The following is an 18,930-nucleotide window of genomic DNA, read 5'->3' as shown; positions in this document are numbered from 1 at the left end:
AGGGCAATTTCATTATTTGACTGTGATATTTTGGCATATTGGAAGAAAAGTCTTCATCCTGGTTCATCCAAGCTGGGAATAAACATGGCAACTGCTTTGGGAAGAAGGTTGTAGTTTATTGGAGAGGAGAGCTAGGCAGGAAGATGGCTCTGGCAGAAAAGAGAGGGAACACATGTAGGGAGTGGGTTTTTTATACCCTCTGAAGCCTTTTGTTTTGAGTTGTTTCCTGTTCCTATGGCATGAACTTTGAACTGAGTCTGAGTGTGCTTTTCTGGGCCTTGGTATCTGTGGTTTAATCCTATTATATCCCAAAGGTCATATCCTGCTTCCCTGGGGCTGGGCTAATGACTCTTAGAGTTTGGGCGAGGTATGCAGATTTTAGGTCTTTGACTTCTTAATCTTCTAGCTCCAACTTTCCTGAATGGTCTGCATCTGCATTTCTATAGAGCTGGTTTCTGCTTGGGGGAGGCAGACTTGGGGCTATTAAGAAAACTGGGCATGCTTTCCTGCCTCTTCAAGATCCTGGGGAAATATATTTTTTCTGCCCTTTTAATATTTCCTTCTCTGGGGGGTGTGACTTCCCACAGGCACAAGGATGAATTTTTCTGCTATTCACTTACAGCGCATTTCTGGATTTGTGAGGCTCTTCAAAGTGATTTACACCACACTTAGATAAGTGTAGTTACTGCTGTAGCAAATCCATAATAATGGTTTTTTTCAGACTTTGAATTTGTTTTTTATAAATCTAGAGATCAAAGGACAAATTTCCCTTTAGAGTAGAATAGAAAACCTAACATTCACCTTCCCAGCCAAGGATAAATGTGTAAAAAAAAAAAGTTCAGAATTGGTTTGAGCATATAGTCCCTGACCAAAACTGAACAGTGTAAAGAAACTAAGTACCCAACTTCAAAGCAAGAGCCAAAGAGAGAGTGCAAACAAAAAAGGAAATTAAACACTATTCCAAGTAGAAGCCCTCTATTTGTAAGAAGCAGTTTTATTTTAATTCTTTAATTTTAAAGAATCTATATTTAAAATGCAAATGTATTGCTTTAGCTTTGGTACTAAATTATGGGGAAAATAACAACTGGCTTTTCAATCCCCCTTTTGATTAGTATGATTCCTTGGAAGATATGTATGAACAATACCGAGGAATTTTCTTCTCTTTAGAAGATTCTCTTTTATGATGGCAGATTGGCAGTATGTAAGGTGTCATTTTATTCTCTTGATAGCTTCATTCTCTTTTAAAATGTACAAGTTTTGTTTTTTGTTGGTAGATCACAGGACTTCGGAATGAATGTGCAGCAGATACAAATAAAAAATGATCTTTTACAGCACAGGTTAATTTCCTTCTTTGTAGCCTTAGCCACCACTTTCAGCCTGAAACTTTTAAAAGCTTTGCTAATATCCTCATGTATGCAGCTTTACGTGCGATTCCTCCCTACTTCTCCCCCCCACACGCTTCTCCTGATTGGTGAAGCTATTTCATGGCTTAATTCAACCCACAAATGCGTATCTGAGTTGTGATTTGAAATCGGAGCTTAGGCAGGATCGCTTCCCTGCTGTTGGTGCAGACTATTATAGAAACAAAGCTGGGAAAGTGGACGTTGTCCTCTGAAGCGCCCTGCGACAACAGGCACCGCGAGGCAAAAAGTTGCTGGCTTGTTGGAGAACTAGGAAACCGGATGGGACCGGGGTTTCTGGTAAACTTCTGGATGGATGGATAATGGAAGTCTAAACATGAATCAGGTAAGGTGGTAGCGACTTGCTGCAAAGCAGCTGGAGATCTTGGGAGATCCCCTGAATCCAGCATGACTCGATAAGAAAGACTCTTTGTTGTAGGCTCGATGAGACTTTTGCAGAGATGGGGCTTATTACGGCAATCCGGGCTAAGCTAGGAACGCCTTTTCCGGCTGCTCTTTCAGTTTCTAGTCGCTGATAGCTGACGGGATCACTCCCAAGTTGTGGTTCTGAACAGGCGAGCTTTGGCGATCAAGTCCCGTTTATTTTACCAACAGTTCTGAAATTTCAGTTACCCCAAACTTCGTGCAACTGAACCAGCGTGTTATCAGTAGCCCAACGCGTACAGTATTTGGCGCTGTGTGTTTAATAGCAGTTTAAAAAAGAAGGAAAACATTTGTTTTCATTCAAGCTAGCAGATGTAAGAGGAGACAAAAGATCGTGTCGCTTTTATATGTGAAGGTTTCAACCCTACAGGTCAAATGCGTATTAATTCTGTATGGTTTTGCAACTCTTATTAAACACTTTTAAAATTCTGGATTTTGGTATTTCAAACTTGGATATTTAGCATTTGAAAATGCTTTTTCATTTTGTGACCTTTGAGACATAACATGCCTTTTGAGTGTTTTCTTTAATGAGTATCGTCCATGAGGATAGAGAAGCGAAGTAAAGTAAATAAAAAGGAAATAGGAAAAAGAGGGATTTGCACCTGTAGAGAAAATGGAATATTTTATATAGTTTAATGAAAACTACAACGGAACTCTTTTAATTGTGGTTTGGATAATTTTGCCAATGTGAAGGAAAAATTCTTTTTAAAAATTCTTTTAAAATATTCCTACTTGTGGAATTGTCTTGCTTTGCAGTAGGAATGATCCAAGTGAGAGCCAGTTTAGTATAGTAAGGCACCAGACTGGAAACTAGGAAGCTGTGAGTTTTAGCCCCACCATAGTCACAAAGCCAGTTGGGTGACCTTGGGGAAGTCATTGTCTCTCAGCTCTAGGCAATGGCAAACCACTTCTGAAAAACCTTGCCAAGAAAACTGCAGGGACTTGCTCAGGCAGTCTCTGAGAATCAAACATGATTGAACAGAAAAAGAAGAAAAAATGATCCAAGAGGGAATCAGAGCATTGTGGAATGTACTGCCATGTGGGGGAGCTCTGCCAAAAGGAAGGTTTACAAAAATGCCGCTTTTGAGAAAAACACGCTGCTTATTTTCCTAGCTGCATTTTTAATCTCAGGATATTAAAATATAGTCATTGTTCATTTAAAAATACAAAACATAATGTTTGAGAGGAAATAATAGATGACAACAATGTAATTTTTTTTTTAAATGGCTGAGGTTTCAAAATGTTTCTAGATGGTGTTAGTGACACAAAAGGCAAGTATTTAGATCCGTGTTTCTTAAACTTGGCAACTTTCAGATGTGTGGCCTTCAACTCCCTGAATTCCTCAGCCTGTTGTGGCCAGACTGGGGAATTCTGAGAATTGAAGGCAACATACCTTAAAAATGCCAAGTTTGAGAAACACTGACATTCTGCCTTCTTAGACTATGACAATCTCATTACATAGAAGTAATCCTTGACTTATGATCACAATTGAGCCCAAAAGTTCTGTTATTACGTGAGACATTTGTTAATTGAGTTTTGCGACATTTCTTGCCATAGTTATTAAGTGAATTACTGCAATTGTTAAGTTAGTAACACAGCTGTTAAGTGAATCTAGCTTTCCCATTGATTTTGCTTGTCAGAAGTTTACAAAAGGGGATTACTTTATCCTGAGACACTGCAGCCATCATAAATATGCATCAGGCTGAATTTTGATCGGGTGACTGTAGGGATGCTGCTATGGTTGTAAGTGAAAAACTATAATAAGTCACTTTTTTTCAGTGCCACTGTAACTTCTAAGAATCACTAAATGAACTTGTAAGCCAAGGACTACTTGTACAGTCTTACCTACAATTATTTCAAACTAGGTCAGGTACTCATTTTATCTCTTTAAAAAATGTATTCTAATAACACAGTTCTCAAACATGACTATTAAAGAGTTTAGAAAATAGAAACTACAAAAAAGCAAAAACTTAGAATAGAATAGAGCTGGAAGGAACCTTGGAGGTCTTCTAGTCCAGCCTCCTGCTGGACTAGAACCTATACCATTTCAGACAAGTGACTGTCTAGTCTCTTCTTAAAGACCTCCAGTGATGGAGCGCCCACGATTTCTGAAGGCAAGCTGTTCCACTGGTTACTTGTCCTCACTGTTAGGAAGTTTCGCCTTAATTCTAAGTTGCTTTTCTCTTTGATCAGTTTCCAACCATCGTTTCTCATCCTTCCCTCTGGTGCTTTGGTGAAAAACCTGGCCCCCTCTGCCTTGTGGAAGCCCCTCAGATACTGGAACACTACTATCATCTCTCCCCTATTTCTTCTTTTCTTTAGACTAGCCAAATCCAAGTCCTGCAGTCTTCTTCATATGTTTTAATCTCCAGGCCTTTGATCATTTTAGTTGCTCTTCTCTGAACTTTTTCCAATGTCTCAACATCTTTTTTGTAGTATGGTGACCAAAATTGGTTGCAATATTCCAGGTGTGGTCTTACTAGGGTTTTATAAAGCGGTACTAATACTTCGTGTGATCTTGATTCTATGCCTCTGTTTGTACAACTCAGGATTGTATTAGTTTTTTTGGCTGCTGCTGCTGCACACTGCTGGCTCATAGTCAAGTGATCGTCCACTAGGACTCCAAGGTCCCTCTCACAGTTGCTGTTTTTGAGCCAGGTCTCACCTAATCTGAACTTATATCTTTGATTTTTCTTGCCTAAATGTAAAACTTTGTTTTTCTCCACATTAAAACTCATTTTGTTGGATAGAGCCCATTGTTCAAGTTTGTCAAGATCTTTTTGGATCCTGAGCTTGTCTTCTGGGTGTTGGCTATTCCTGCCAGTTTAATGTCACCTGAAAATTCAATGAGTTTCCCTTCTATTCCCTCATCTAAGTCATTTATAAAGATATTAAAGAGTACTGGGCCTAAAACGGAGCCTTGTGGTACCTCACTGCTTACTTCTCTCCATGTGGATGTAGTACCATTGAAGATTACTCGCTGAGTATGGTTTTTCAGCCAGCTACAGATCCATTCTGGTGGTGATTTTGTCTATCCCACCTTTTTCTAGCTTACCAAGCAGTAGATTGTGGTCTATTTTGTCAAATGCCTCACTGAAATCTAAGTATACTATGTCCACAGCGTTTCGCTGGTCTACTAAATTAGTTTTTAACTTGCATGGAATTTGTGGTTTTTTATACGATATATTTGGCCAGCATGTTAAAGAAAAGTGTTAAGTATTTCAATCCAAAAAGATTCACAGTCCAGTAGGAATTAGTGTGTGTATTGTTGAAGTATTTAAAAAGTAGCTGCGTTGTTTTCCCTGCAGCTTTTCCAAATGTTGCTCCAAATATGTTAATGGTTAAAAGAAAGCAAAGAAAGAGTAATGGCACTGTTTTTGATACACTCCTCATTATTACTGGAATATAAAAAAGGTTTGATATTATCCCTTTAATGAAAGAGCCATATGTAATAGCATAAAAATAAATTTTAAGAATAGTTTTAGAAACAATTCATACATGACATGAAATATGACATGTAATTTAGTGGACTTTGTGGGTATGTGTTGTGAGTGACTTGTTGAAATTAGTGCCTAAACACAAGTCACTTGTACCTTTTAAGGATTCTTTTAAGGATTCTGAGTTTTAAAAATGTAGTAGATGTTCTGTGCCAATTCAGCTGTGCCAATATCTGGATAGCTTAAACAAATTCTTAATTAACAAAATAATTCTTCTCACTTTCAGTAAAATTCACTGAATTCTATGACATTTTCAAAGCAATTCCTCTTCTTGTATATTATGGAATTTATTTCCAGTATGAAGTAATAACTTTGCTAAGTCTCATGAACTGAATGCATATTTAGAATACAGATAATATATCTTGATTGTCAACTTATGCTTCAACTCTAGTGAACCATTTCCATTTTTGGTAGTCTTCATTTAAATAAAATATCTTGATCTTTCAAGAATGGGAGTGGCACATCTAAGCACACCAGTGCTCTTGAGAGGATTCTTGGCCAAGACAGGGCTAATTATAGGTTCCATTCAAATATTGGAAGTTACTTCACTGAAGCAAAATGTGTCCAAAAGCGATAGGCAGGGTATACCAATCTCACATTTCTTTAAAAAGTTGAAAATAAGGTGATTTAGATAAAAGCAGGCCACATGTTGCTATATAATTTTTCATTATATTTTCATGCCTGGACTACTGCAATGCTCTCTACATGGGGCTCCCCTTGAGGAGCACCCGGAGGCTCCAGTTAGTCCAAAATGCGGCCGCGCGGGCGGTGTTGGGAGGGACTCGTCGCTCCCATATAACACCGCTGTTGCGCGAGCTGCACTGGCTGCCGGTGGCTTTCCGGGTGCGCTTCAAGGTGCTGACCATCATCTTTAAAGNCAGGACTGGCCTAGGGGAAATTTTTAACGGGGGTTTTAAAATTATTTTAAATTATAGGCCAATTGTTAATATTTGTCTTTTAATTGTGTTTTAACTGTAGTATTGGTATTTTGTATTTTGTAGTTGTTTTATCTGGCTGTTAGCCGCCCTGAGTCCGTAAGGAGAAGGGCGGGATATAAATATAATAAACATTCAAACAAACATTCAAACATTATAATGAAACTGTTTGGATTTATTAAATCTCAAGCAGATTGTCATGTCTTTTCTATGAAATAGAGCCCTACATTAGACAGATAAATGATGATGACTAAAGAAGAATGCAAACTTTCAAGAACAGCACAGAGCATATTGTTGTAGTTGGAAGCTAACTATCATTCTGGAAAAGAAAGAATAAGCCTTAGAGAGAAAAATGTTGCTGCTCATGAGGATAAAATTCAACATTTTTTAAAGAGGAGACAAGTCAGCAAGTTCTGAGGAAACTAGCAATGCAGTCTTAATTATATAATTACATTAAACTTTATTTGAAAAACACAGTTATTTAATATGCTTGTCATATTAAAGAAGAATGTGTTAGGAAATATTATCAGATTGAACATTTAATAAGGGAATAATTATAGACACAGAACAAACAATACCTGTGTTGACAACAATAGAAAATTAGTTCCCTACCTGGATTTTGAAATTGAGGCTTATTGACCTGCCAAAAATCATCATGTCTCAACTAAATCTTCTAACCTTTAACCTCGTTTCTGATTAAGTAGGAAATAGCAAACTGCAACAGAAAACATGTTAAGTTTAACCTATCTTAGAAGGCTAAATTGTAGAAATCTAGGAAGGCCAACAATGCTACTTTCTTAAACTATTGAGTTTGGAGGGATGTATTCTAAATAAGCTTGTCAAGAATTAGATATGTAATTGTAATTTTTAAAGACTAAATAAGGATTATGAAAGAATTCAGAAAGTCTGCATCTATAATTGCAACTCAGGCATATGCTTGTATCATACCTTTGGAATCTTTTTAAAGAAATATATACAAACACAGGACTCAACCATTACTAAAGATGCTAGTAGAAAGGGTTGATTTGGAAACGGAGGGTGTCAGGCTCCAAAAACTGAAGTATCTTCTGACAAGGCATGTCCATCCTGCCCTTTTCAGAGAAAACCATGTGAAGCCATATTCCCCTGGTCTCGTAAGAAAAGCGCCTTGTGCAGCCAGCAGTTGCCTTGTGTGAAGGATCAGGCTGGGCAAGTTATAAGTCTCTTCATTTAGTGCTGCTGTATCTTCAGTCCCTGAACAAATTGAGGACTATATGGCCACTGTGAGCATAATTAATAGGCAAGTTAGGTCAGGTGAGGAAGGGGGCCTGTTAAATCCTTGGATTCAATGACTAGTACAACAGGCATTATGTGAACAAATGTCTTCTTTAATGGCAATTGCAGATTCATGCAGAAAACGGAGACTCACAGGCCTCCTGCTTCTTCCTTTGCTTCAACCAACAACTAACAACAAGAACGGTCCGGGTAAAGTTGCTACTGCTCGCGCGCGCTTCCTTTCGCATGCGTGCAGGCTGTCGCCAGTTTGTCTGGCCCCCGGGCAGCTTCTGCAGCCTGTTGCCATGGCAACTGCCCGGGCTTGCTTGCTGCAAGTCCCGGGACACAACACCCCTTCACCCCTGGATTAAACTCATCGGGCACATGTGCTCACATGTATCAAGCCCGCGACCTCTGATTGGGCGTGAGGCCTAAAAGACCTATAACTGCATTATGGTTGCTCAGGTGATACAAACGGTACCGTACTATCACCGAGCTACCTGGTATACTAACAGGTTGACAACAACCTTACAAAATCTTCCAGATATCTTGGGAACCTCTTTTCTCTTTGTGATCTCCTCAGCTCCGGGGAGCATTCTCGACTGCCATGAGCCTCATGTGTGATGGGAATGACCCCTCTTCTATACCCTGGTGGTCCCGGTGACTTAACTACAGGGGCCTGGCCTGCTTGCTTGCCCACCGGGCTACACAACCCAGGACTTCCTTTTCTGCCACAAAGTGGCACACCCTCTACGACCATTCTACCCGGTCTGTCATGGCCCCATTCCCCACTCCTGAATGCTGTGGAATTTCCCAGGTCCACAATGGACCGATCTTGGGAGTCTAATGTTTCGCTGCCACCTACCATGGCTGAGCTGTATCCTGTGTCTTCGGTGCCCCAAGGGCCAATCTCCCCATTTTGTGTGTGAGATGAAACAGAGCCATGATCATTCTTTCCGGCTTCTGTCCCAACTGCAGACTTCCACCTGGACCTACTGGCCAACCCTCCTTGGGCATACGCCCGTTCCCCTGTATTAGGTGAGTTCGGAGGACTCTCTCGGAAAATCTCACTATCAGGAGTGTGTGTTGCAGGGTTATTCTCCCATGAAGTCCTGTTGGGCACACTTGCGGAACCTTGGGACAAAACCTCCCTTGTTCCCTCCAGGTCCCCCTCCCCCCCCCACAGAAGACCCAGGCGAAGGAGGAGAAGAGTCCAGCCTCTGTCGAAGCTGATCGATGTGCCGTCTCAGGACGCGGCCGCCCTCTACGGAGACCTCGTATGACAACAGTCCAGTCACCTTGCATACAACTGCAAGAACCCAAGGGTGGCCAGGGCCATAGTTCCGGGACCACACCGGCATGCCCACGGTCAAACACCGTGGGGCCCTAGTTGGAGACTCCAAAGGAACCAACCGATCAGGATGCAACCTGTCCAATTTAGTGGTCAGTCTACGACCCCAGCGTAGTTCAGCCGGACTTTTCCCAGTCGCTACAGAAGGTGTAGTGCGAATAGCAAGAAGGAAATCAGCCAACCGATGATGCCAATCCCCATAAGTCAGCTTCTTCAGGGCGTCCTTGGTGACGCGCACCATCCGTTCAGCCATACCGTTGGTGGAAGGGTGGAAAGGTGCCGATGTTGCATGCCTGATCATGTTTGCTTGAAGGAAAGCCTGGAACTCAGCCGACGTGAACTGCGGGCCGTTGTCTGAAACTAAGACATCTGGCAAGCCGTGAGCTGCAAAAATGCCCCTCAACACCTGGATGGTTCTGCCAGTAGTGGTGGACGATACAGGTATGACCTCCAGCCATTTAGAATGGCTATCCACAAGCACCAAGAAGAATTGCCCCTGAAATGGTCCAGCGTAGTCTACGTGTACACGTGACCATGGCCTAAGCCATGGGTCGGCAACCCGCAGCTCCGGAGCCGCATGCGGCTCTTTGAGCCACCTCCTGCGGCTCCGGAGCCTGCTCTGCCATTTGCAGAGAGAGAGAGAGAGAGACAGAGAGGCACTTGCACTTCCCTTCCCTCTCTCTCTCTCTCATGCCCCCTCGCAGGGCTCCTGATTGGCCCTGCGCCTGGGTGCCCCGCCCCCTGGGAGAAGGGCAGCCAGGAAATCCCTTTCCCAGGCTGGCTCAGTCGGAGGCGCACGTGGCTGGGGAGCCGCATGGGGAAGCCCTGGGATCCCTCCAGGGAGCGTCCCATCGAAACCTCCGCTAGCATGGGAGGCTCCAGCGTTGCCAGTGGACAGAGCTGACCGGTCTGCGGGCCGTTGCAGCGGTTCCGGCCCGAAGATGCCAGTGGCACAGAAGGCCGGCTCGGCGGCCCGGGGAACGATGCCGTCGCTGGCCGCCGCCCCAGTCGGGACTCCACGCTGCCCAGGCTCACCCTCTGCCCATGGGATGTAGCCACGGCGCCGCTGGGGGGGCTAGTACCACGACAGGCCGGCTCTCGGCAGTGCCGGTGGCGAGCGCTGCTCCGGGGTGCCCGGGTAGCAGAGAAAGGCGTGGGGGCGGCAGCAGGCAGGACGCGCAGCATGTCGGGCAAAAGGCTCTCCAGGCTCTTGGCCTGCTGGCGGCACAGCCCCACCTGGGCGGCCATGACGCACTGCCACTCTTGTGGCCCTTCAGCCGTGAGAGCACACCGTGGTTGCAGCAGCGCGTGCACTTGGGCGTCTGCTGCAAGGGTGCTCGGGCCGGCTGAGCCACCAGGCTGCCCATGTACAGGTACGGGGAGCCGTAGCCGTTCATGGCGCCCTCTCACCGCAGCCGCTAGATCTGCCTCACTCGCGCCAGGGCCATGCTCGGCCAAACGCGGCCGCGCTTCCCTGGCTCTCTTGGCGCCAAACCAGGCGCTGAACTCGCCCTCGGCTCAAGTGCAAGTTGGCTGACGGCTCCCTCGCCCGCCTTCCCCACCTCTCAGACCAGTCTGCAGTGCCCTGGGCGCCTTTCAGCACCTTCTGCTGCCTCCTGACCCCCTCCCCACCCCTTCGGCGCCGGCAGCCCACTCGCCCCCCTCCCGGCTCGAGAGCGGAGGCCCTGGCTGTCTTTTATGCTGGCCAGCCCGGCATTCACATGACGACATGGGGCGGGGCGAGGCTGGCGAGAGAGACGCACCTTCCCGGCCTGGCACAAACACCTGCAGTCCAGGTGGGCATGGAGGTTGGGAGGGGGGGAGGCCGGCTGGATGCTCTTGCGGGGTCCCACCTGGCTCTGGTACGCCTGCACTATGCCAGCCGTCCCCAGTGCTGCCTAGCTGAGCGCACGCAGGGTCCGGATCAGGCCGGGCGGAGGGGTTCAGAGAGGGCATGGGGGGTGTGCAGAGGAGATGCCCCCAAGTGCTAGGGCGGAGGAGAGGACCCCAGTCATTCGCCAGAGTCCCAGTATGTCTTGATGGGCATGGACCTTATAGGTTTGTTCACCAGGATCCTGGCTGGAAGAGGGGAGGTCCCGGGCCGGGCTCGCTTTCTGCCTCTCTCTCTCTCTCTCTCTCTCTGAGCGCGATTGCAAGCTCGCTGCCTGCCCAGGGAGGGGAGAGCTTAATAGGGGCGCGGGGGGGCGATCAGCAACCATTGTGGCTGCTGCGCCGGGGCTGCTACTCTCTTCGTGGCAGCGGCATCGCCTTCCATGCTGGTCCCATCGCAAGCTAGGCACGCCCCCGCAGGCTCACGGGAAGGATGGGAAAAGGGGTGGGCAGTGCCGGTATTGGGGTGGGGGAAGGGAGTGGGGGGAGGAAGAAGGGATTCGTGGGGATATGGAGTGTGGGAGAAAGAGTCGGAATCCAAGATGCTCAAATCTGGGTGGGCTCCCAGCAAACGTGCACCAAAGAAGTGAGGGGAGAAGGGAGAGTGGAAGAGAAACGGTGTGTGGGGGGGAAAGCGCCCCGTTTCTTCTTCTTCTGGTGCAAACTTTGTGCTGAAGCCAGAATGGGGGGGGGAATGAGGAGGAGGAAGAGTGGCGATTGACAAACTGTGCCAGCCAATCTCTTTGGGGGAGGGGGTGCAGAATGGCGAGGAGAGCAGCTTGCCTTGGAGAGGGAGAGGAGAAAGAGAGACAGACTCTTTTGACATCTAAAATGAAGATAACACTGCATATATCCTTTTTTACCTTTAGTGTGTGTGTGTGTGTGTGTGTGTGTGTATGTGTATATATATATATGTAAAAAAGGATATATGCAGTGTTATCTTCATTTTAGATATCAAAAGGGTTTTGCGGCTCCCAGCGTTTTGTTTTCGCTGGGAAACGGGTCCAAGTGGCTCTTTGAGTGTTTTGGGTTGCCTACCCCTGGCCTAAGCGTTTCTTCCCACTTGTGCACAGGTGCCTGGGGCATCTCTGGCCTCGAGCGCTGGCACAAGTGACACCCATGTACATGTGCCTCTATGTCCCTATCTAACCCTGGCCACCATAAGTGACTACGGGCAAGAGCCTTCATCCGGACAATGCCAGGATGACCTTCATGAAGGGAGATCAGGACCCTAGACCTCAACGAGGTAGGAATGACTACACGGCTGCCCCACAATAGGCAACTCTTAAAGGTGGATAGCTCGTGCCTCTTGTACCAATAACTTTGAAACTCAGTACCAGGGCACCTATCAGGCCATCCAGATAGTACCCAAGACAGTACGCGTGTAAGCGTGGAGTCAGAGGCAGTTTCAGCAGCTACATCCCGGGCATTCAGGGGAGATTCCGGCAACTCCTGAATGGAAAGGATATTAATGGCAGGAGCGGGGTCAGCCTCCACATCAGGCAGGGGTAGCCTACTTAGGCCATCCGCATGGCCCATCTCTTTTCCAGGTTTGTGAATTAAGGAAAAATCATAAGCGGACAAAAAAATAGACCACTGCAACATGCGCGGAGAAATGATTTGAGGTGTCTGCCTATTTGTAGTGAACAGCCCTAGCAAAGGCTTATGGTCAGTATAGACCGTGAAATGCCTACCATATATGAAATCATGGAATTTCTTAATACCCGCAATGATAGCCAAAGCCTCCCTATCAATTTGAGCGTAGTTACGCTCAGCAGAAGAAAGAGTCCTGGAGTAATAAGCAACTGGAACCTGAGTTCCATCAGTCCATAGCTTCACGTTTGAGTCTCAAATCTTTAGCAGGTTTTTTTTTAAACAAGTTTTATTAAATTTTCCAGTTTTTACATCCAGGTATTTAGGAAGCAGCATGGTGATAGGGTAATCAATAATCCAATAACAAAATCATTCATGTATCTGTCAGGTTACATCGTTAAAGTTCCCTCTCTATTTCCCTTAATTATATCATATTTGAATTAATACATTTCTAGGTAAGGCTCAATCAATCAATACATTTATCAATAACATTTTACTTATACAAATCCAAGTCCTGTTTTAAGTTTTACTTAATTCCAATTACCATATTCCAATTTAGCCTTTAATAACCATAGTATTTAAACATCGGGTAACCCTAATTTCCCTCATTTCATTACAAAATAATTATCGTGTCTAGAGTACAAATATTATTCCAAAAATTACATTCTTACTTTCTTTCACAAATATATTCTATTTCTCGTCTTGGTAGGTCCTCATTTACTGATAAGATATCTTTCATTGTCACAAACCCATTTCCATATTACAGTTCCAAGCTATAATCTAACAATTAATTTTCATTTCCATTATAAATGTAAATCCTAAATATTAAATCAGTCAATATCTCTAAAAAATCTCCATCATTAAGGTTCCCTCTCTATTTCCCTTAATTGTTATATCGTAATCAAATTAAATTAAATTAAATTAAAGCTCAATCAGTCAATACATTTAACAATAACATTTAACATTTTACTTATACATATCCAAATCCTGTTTTTAAATTTTACTTAATTTCAGTTACCATATTCCAATTAAGCCTTTAATAACCATAATATTTAAACTTTGGGTAACCCTAATTTCCCTCCTTTCATTACAAAATAATTATCGTATCTTGTAATTATTCTTACTTTATTTCACAATTATGTTCTATTTTTCATCCTGATAGCTCCTCTTTTACTAGTAAAATATCTTTTGTTATCACAAACCCATTTCCATATTACAGTTCCAAGCTATAATCTAACAATTAATTTTCATTTCCATTATAAATCTAAATCCTGAATATTACATCAATCAATATCTCTAAAAATCTCCTTAACCCATTAAGTAAAATTTTAAGTCCCATTTTTAAATCTAACTCTGGCTTTCTTTTTGTGCCAAGCAGGCTTCCATGCCAGAGCCTTTAAATCCTCAGATGCATCTCCCTTCATTCCTACACATGTTGTTTGAATCAAGGGAGAATATCCAGTTGTCAATTTTTCAAAGGAACTGGCCCCTTTATAGTTATTAGGTTGTTGCCCTAATAATTCAATTCTCCATGTTTGATTTGGGATATTAATCATCAGTTCAATCTGGTCTTCTTCTTGTTCCAGTTCTGTCTGACTAGAATAAAAGGTCATGTCCGGTGGTGTGATTATTATTATTATTTGATTGTCTGAGTTGTCTAGTTTCTCAATGTATTGTATTTGTTGGTCAGTTCCTGGTGTTTTTAAAGCTACAGGTATTTTAGTTGAAATCAGTGTTTGATTCTCAAAGTTCTCAAACAGAAGGGCTGCCGTCCTTCCGCGATCAAACGAGGGTCCTCCTCAGCGGTGGCCTCCTCCAGGGCGACTTTCGACCCTTTCCAGAGTCTTTCGACAAAGGAAAACTGGACAGCGGAGAGAGGACTCTCCCTGCGTGTTTGCTGGCGCCGCGATCCGGAACCGGAAGCCTCAAATCTTTAGCAGTTAATGTGCGTCTTTTTTTCTCAACAGATTTCTTGCGACCCTGTTGACTATTTGCAACAAAACGTTTAATGTTTCTGTGATCATGCCCAATATCTTAGCAAGTTCAAGAGTGTTGCATCTCTTTGAAAGACTTTTTACAATGTTTGACTTTTCAGAGCCAGTTAAATCTCTTTTTTGGCCCATTTTGCCTGAGGAAAAGAAGCTGCCTAATAATTATGCACATCTCTCTTCACCCTATTTTGTCTTTTTTTTCCCTGTAAAAGCTTCGTTGGAATTATTTCCCTGTCTTGAAAAAGCAGCTTTTGTTTGTGTGGGAACAAAGGCGTTGAACAAAAGGATAGAATAAATAATTTTAATGATCACATTTTATTTTTTATTTACTTTGGGGTACAGAAAAAAATTCTTTTTTAGAGCTGTACTATTATTTTATACTGGAAGATTATTTCTTTTTCCACCTTTTTCTTTAAAAGACAGAAAAAAGGGGAAAAATGGTGTCTGGGAACGATTTTTTAATCTAATGAGGACATCTAGTGGCGAAAAATTAACATTGCAACTGCTGGTTATTGTTTGGAGATGAGGTGGATTTGACCTTCAAACTACTCTTGAAGAGAAAAGATAAGCTGATACAGCTGTGAGAATTGTGGGGGTGGATATTACTTAATTTTTATTAAATACAGCCTCCACTAAAAGAAAAAAGGGACTCTCTTCAATTACTATTAAAATGGAGAAACCTCATTCTCAATTAAATTGTAAACTTATATTGGAAAAGATTTATGAGGCTACTGAAGAAATATGCGCTAAAATGAAAGAGATTACTACAGAATTAAGAACCAGAAGCCTTACCCCAAATGCTCAAACTGACTTTCAGACTGCACCTGACCATTCTATAAATCAAAATACACCAGAAGAGGAATCAATGGAGATTAAAGAGGAATTTATTTTACCTTACAAACACTTCATCTACATTTTTGAGGATCAGAAGAACCAAGGACTGAGATTTGAACCTTTAAAGCAACGAGACTTTAAGGACAAGAGAAATAGATACCCAATCCAGAGGATGGTATGCTGTTTATTGACTCAAATGACATTACAAGCAACAGAAGGAGATCTATCAGCTGAAAGGGAAGCTTTGTTATGGAAACCTGCCTGGCACAAAAAGAAGGCCAGAATAAGACTGAAAAGAGAAACTTAAAATTATATGGGATGGATTAAAAGGCACTGTAGAACTATGGACTAATTTAAGGATTAAGATTTAGAGTTAGAAGTAAGAGAAAAATGGGTGACTACTAGAATATATATTTTAAATAGACTAAGAATGTACTTTGAGAATAATAGGTTTATTTGTATGAAAACTACTATGTAATGGAATGAAGAAAATCTTTTAGATCTGGATTGACTCAGTAATTAATTGAACATGTTAAATTAGTAAGATGATGTTTTTGTGTGATAATATTGGTGTTTTTAGGCATGATAATTACTTGGATGAAATTTGAATTTTGCCTAACAGCCTGAAATGATTTAAGGTTTGATATTACTTTGCTAGGTTAAAGAGATTGATTGATGGATGGATTATATATGTATAGGGTAGACTAATATTTTATTTTAATTAGGATACATAGTGTGTAGTGGAAGAAGAAATAAACAAGATTTGTGATAAAATTAAGGATTTAAGAGAGCAGAACTAGAATATATCTGGAAAGGATACCTGAAGTGTTTATTTAAGCTTAAATTTGACTATGGTAACTATAAATTTATAAAGCTTAAAAACAGGTTTAGAATTTATAGAAATTTAATTTAGAAATGGATTGTTTTAAATATATTATGCTATTTGAGGGAAATAGAGAGGGAATATTTAATGCATTGATTTGAGTTATTCATGTATGGCTTTATTGTTGGACGTTTGATTGCCCCAGCACCACTGTGTGTCTCGAGCACTTTGTTCTAAGAAATAAAAAAACAATAAAATTTGTTTAAAAAATAATAATTATGCACAGCTTAACACAGGGTGTTGATCTCCTTAGGCCACATCCTCCCTCATTACACAAATACACATCACTTGATATGCTTATATCCACTAAGCATTCAGGTTTCTACAGCTTGGAGGTATAAAATATGCATGAAAATGATATCATCAAAATACTCACTTGCCTAATACTTGTGCACACATTGTATGCTGATTTTATTGTTGATGAGCAGGGAAATATGTTTTTATATATGGTATTATCTATTTTAAATAAAATAATTGCATTCTAAATACAATTTTGGTCAAGTTTCCAGTTAGTGAAGGTTTATGTGTATACAAAAACACAGGTTTAATTGTTTCAGTTATCTTTGAAATGTTTATGGCCATCCATCTTAAGCAAATAATTCTGAATGGCACACAGTAAAACAATAAAAACAAGATAAAAAACAAGGACACATAAATGTAAAAATACAAAAATAGCAAGGTGAGGCCCCTCTTAAATCTTCAATCACAAGCAACAATAAGAAGCCAGGTTGGTCTAGTGGTTAAGGCACCAGGCAAGAAAGTGGGAGACCATGAGTTCAAGTCCCATGACTTCCACCTGTTCTGCAAGTAGGAGATATGAATTCAGGAAACATATCCAGATAGCAAATAACCTCTGCATGGATAAGCTATAACTTTGTTCATTGCAAAAGATGGAATTCTGTTGTTCTCGTGTCAGTCTGACTGACCTGTAGTTTGTTGAATTTTCCTTTAACTATCCCATTTTTTTAAAAAAAAAGTATTTGCTGTTTTCTAGTCATCCAGCATCTCACCAGTTTTCCAGCATTTCTAAGAGTTAATTTGTAAAGTCTGAGCTACTCCATGAAGTACTGGTAGTCCTCCATTATGACCACAATTGGAACCAGAATTTTGGTTGCTAAATGATGCTGTCTTAAGCAAGTCATCAAATGACAAACCAGATTTTTACCATGGGGATTAAGCAAATCAAATGGTCATTAAATAAATAACATAGTTATTAAGCAGATCTGACTTCCCCAATTGATTTTGCTTGTTAGAAGTTGGCTGAGAAGGTTGCAAATCATGAATATGTGACTGTAAAATGCTGCAACTACTGTAAATTATTTGCTTAAAATGCAGTCTTTCTCTTCACAAGATCCCTTTTTTTCTGAAAAAAAAAACCTGAACAAAAAGAGCTCTGCCTTTCTTTTCTTACTTATTAGTATTTTGCTATTTTCATTAAGCAGCTTGTATATTAATTTATTTTATTTTGAAAATATTTTTTGCTAAGCTCAGCTTATTTTAACTTTTATATCCCTGCTCTCTTCCATTTTTATTGGATTTTTGTAATATGATTTTAGTCATTTTTAATTTAGCGTATTTTAGCCATGGGATCATTATTCTATTAAAATCCACTTTTTAAAGTCCAAAATGTTTGACTATGCCCAGTTTTAATTCCCTCAAAGTAAATAAATCTTGCAGTATATAATACATTTCCCCATCAACTTCTCCACTAATGTACCCTGTTGATTGTCCTACCTCAACACATTTGTTTGTTGATTTGTGTGTGTTTAAAAACAGCTGGATATTCACCTAAAAAAGATTTCAAAATATATCATTAGTTAGATATTTAACTAGTTTGTATATTTTGGTGTATTGGCAAGAGGTTCTCCCATATTAATTTTGTTTGGAAGATGCTACTTTTGGGTGAATGCTTTTGCTTTATTGATAAAGCAAATACTGTTTTGTGAAAAGTAACAAACGGAAAAAAAGAAAGGATACTATGAAGAAATGTTTGATATTAAAAGAATGGGGGGATATTCATTCATTCTCCAGCACTGGAGATGGATAATCCACCAATGGGTTTAGACTGTGTTCCTGCCCAATCAGATCAAGTCAGCCAAAGTTGCCATGCCCGTCCTGGACCATAGAGATCCCAGTTCTTGACTTGATCTTGCCCAGGACAGACGTACAACTTTGGCTCTTAGGCAGGTACAGTCTCTTTGGTGGATTTCCATTTCCAAGTTAGTCGAGCAGTGCTGTATTCAGCACAGAATTTGGCCTCCTAAAAAGCAGTAATCAATTCTCCCTTTCCCCATTCAAAAAAATCATCCTGCTTTTCTTCTTGATTCTATTTCGGGGGGGGGGGATAAAAATAACTGGGTCTTCTCTAAGGAAGGGGCTCCTTCTTTAACCCTCCCCCCTTTCCTTCCTCCCCACAGCCTGTGGGGATTGCTGGATTCAGCCTGTGGTTTAACGGACGTTAGTCCCCAGCTGACTTTACCTTGATCTCATTCCTACTGGAGCTTGCGGCTGCAGCTCCGGTGGCTGAATATCAATGCCGGCAGAGGAGGCCGGTCGTGACGTGCCTAGGATTCCCCTCGGAAATCGTAATGTCCCTGAACTCTTGGAGCTGCGGCTGCAGTTCAGTTCCTAATCCCACCGGTCATCTCCTCCTCCAGATGCCCCGGCATAGTCAGCTAACTCCATCGCTGACTATAGGGGGCGAGACTCTGGCCCCCTCAGAGAGGGCACGCAACTTGGGTGTCCTCCTGGATCCACGGCTGACACTGGAAGACCATTTGTCGGCCGTGACCAGGGGGGCGTTTTATCAGGTTCGCCTGATCTACCAGTTGCGCCCTTTTCTGGACCGGGATGCTTTG

General features: G+C 42.0%; 1 protein-coding gene across 1 annotated transcript in view; it reads left to right on the top strand.

Moving 5' to 3' along the window:
- Positions 1-1,546: 1,546 nt before the first annotated feature.
- Positions 1,547-18,930, top strand: part of MID1 (midline 1) — a 253,963-nt gene continuing 236,579 nt past the window's right edge. The window contains exon 1 of the mRNA XM_015817159.1: positions 1,547-1,746. The gene's annotated coding sequence lies outside the window, so the exon portion shown is untranslated. The remainder of the gene's footprint in view (positions 1,747-18,930) is intronic.

The sequence above is a fragment of the Protobothrops mucrosquamatus genome, unplaced genomic scaffold (assembly GCF_001527695.2).
Source record: "Protobothrops mucrosquamatus isolate PMUCROS unplaced genomic scaffold, P.Mucros_1.0 scaffold_125, whole genome shotgun sequence".
Classification (NCBI taxonomy): Eukaryota; Metazoa; Chordata; class Lepidosauria; order Squamata; family Viperidae; genus Protobothrops; species Protobothrops mucrosquamatus.
The sequence above is the reverse complement of the archived record's forward strand: the minus strand, read 5'-3'. Positions and strand labels throughout refer to the sequence as shown.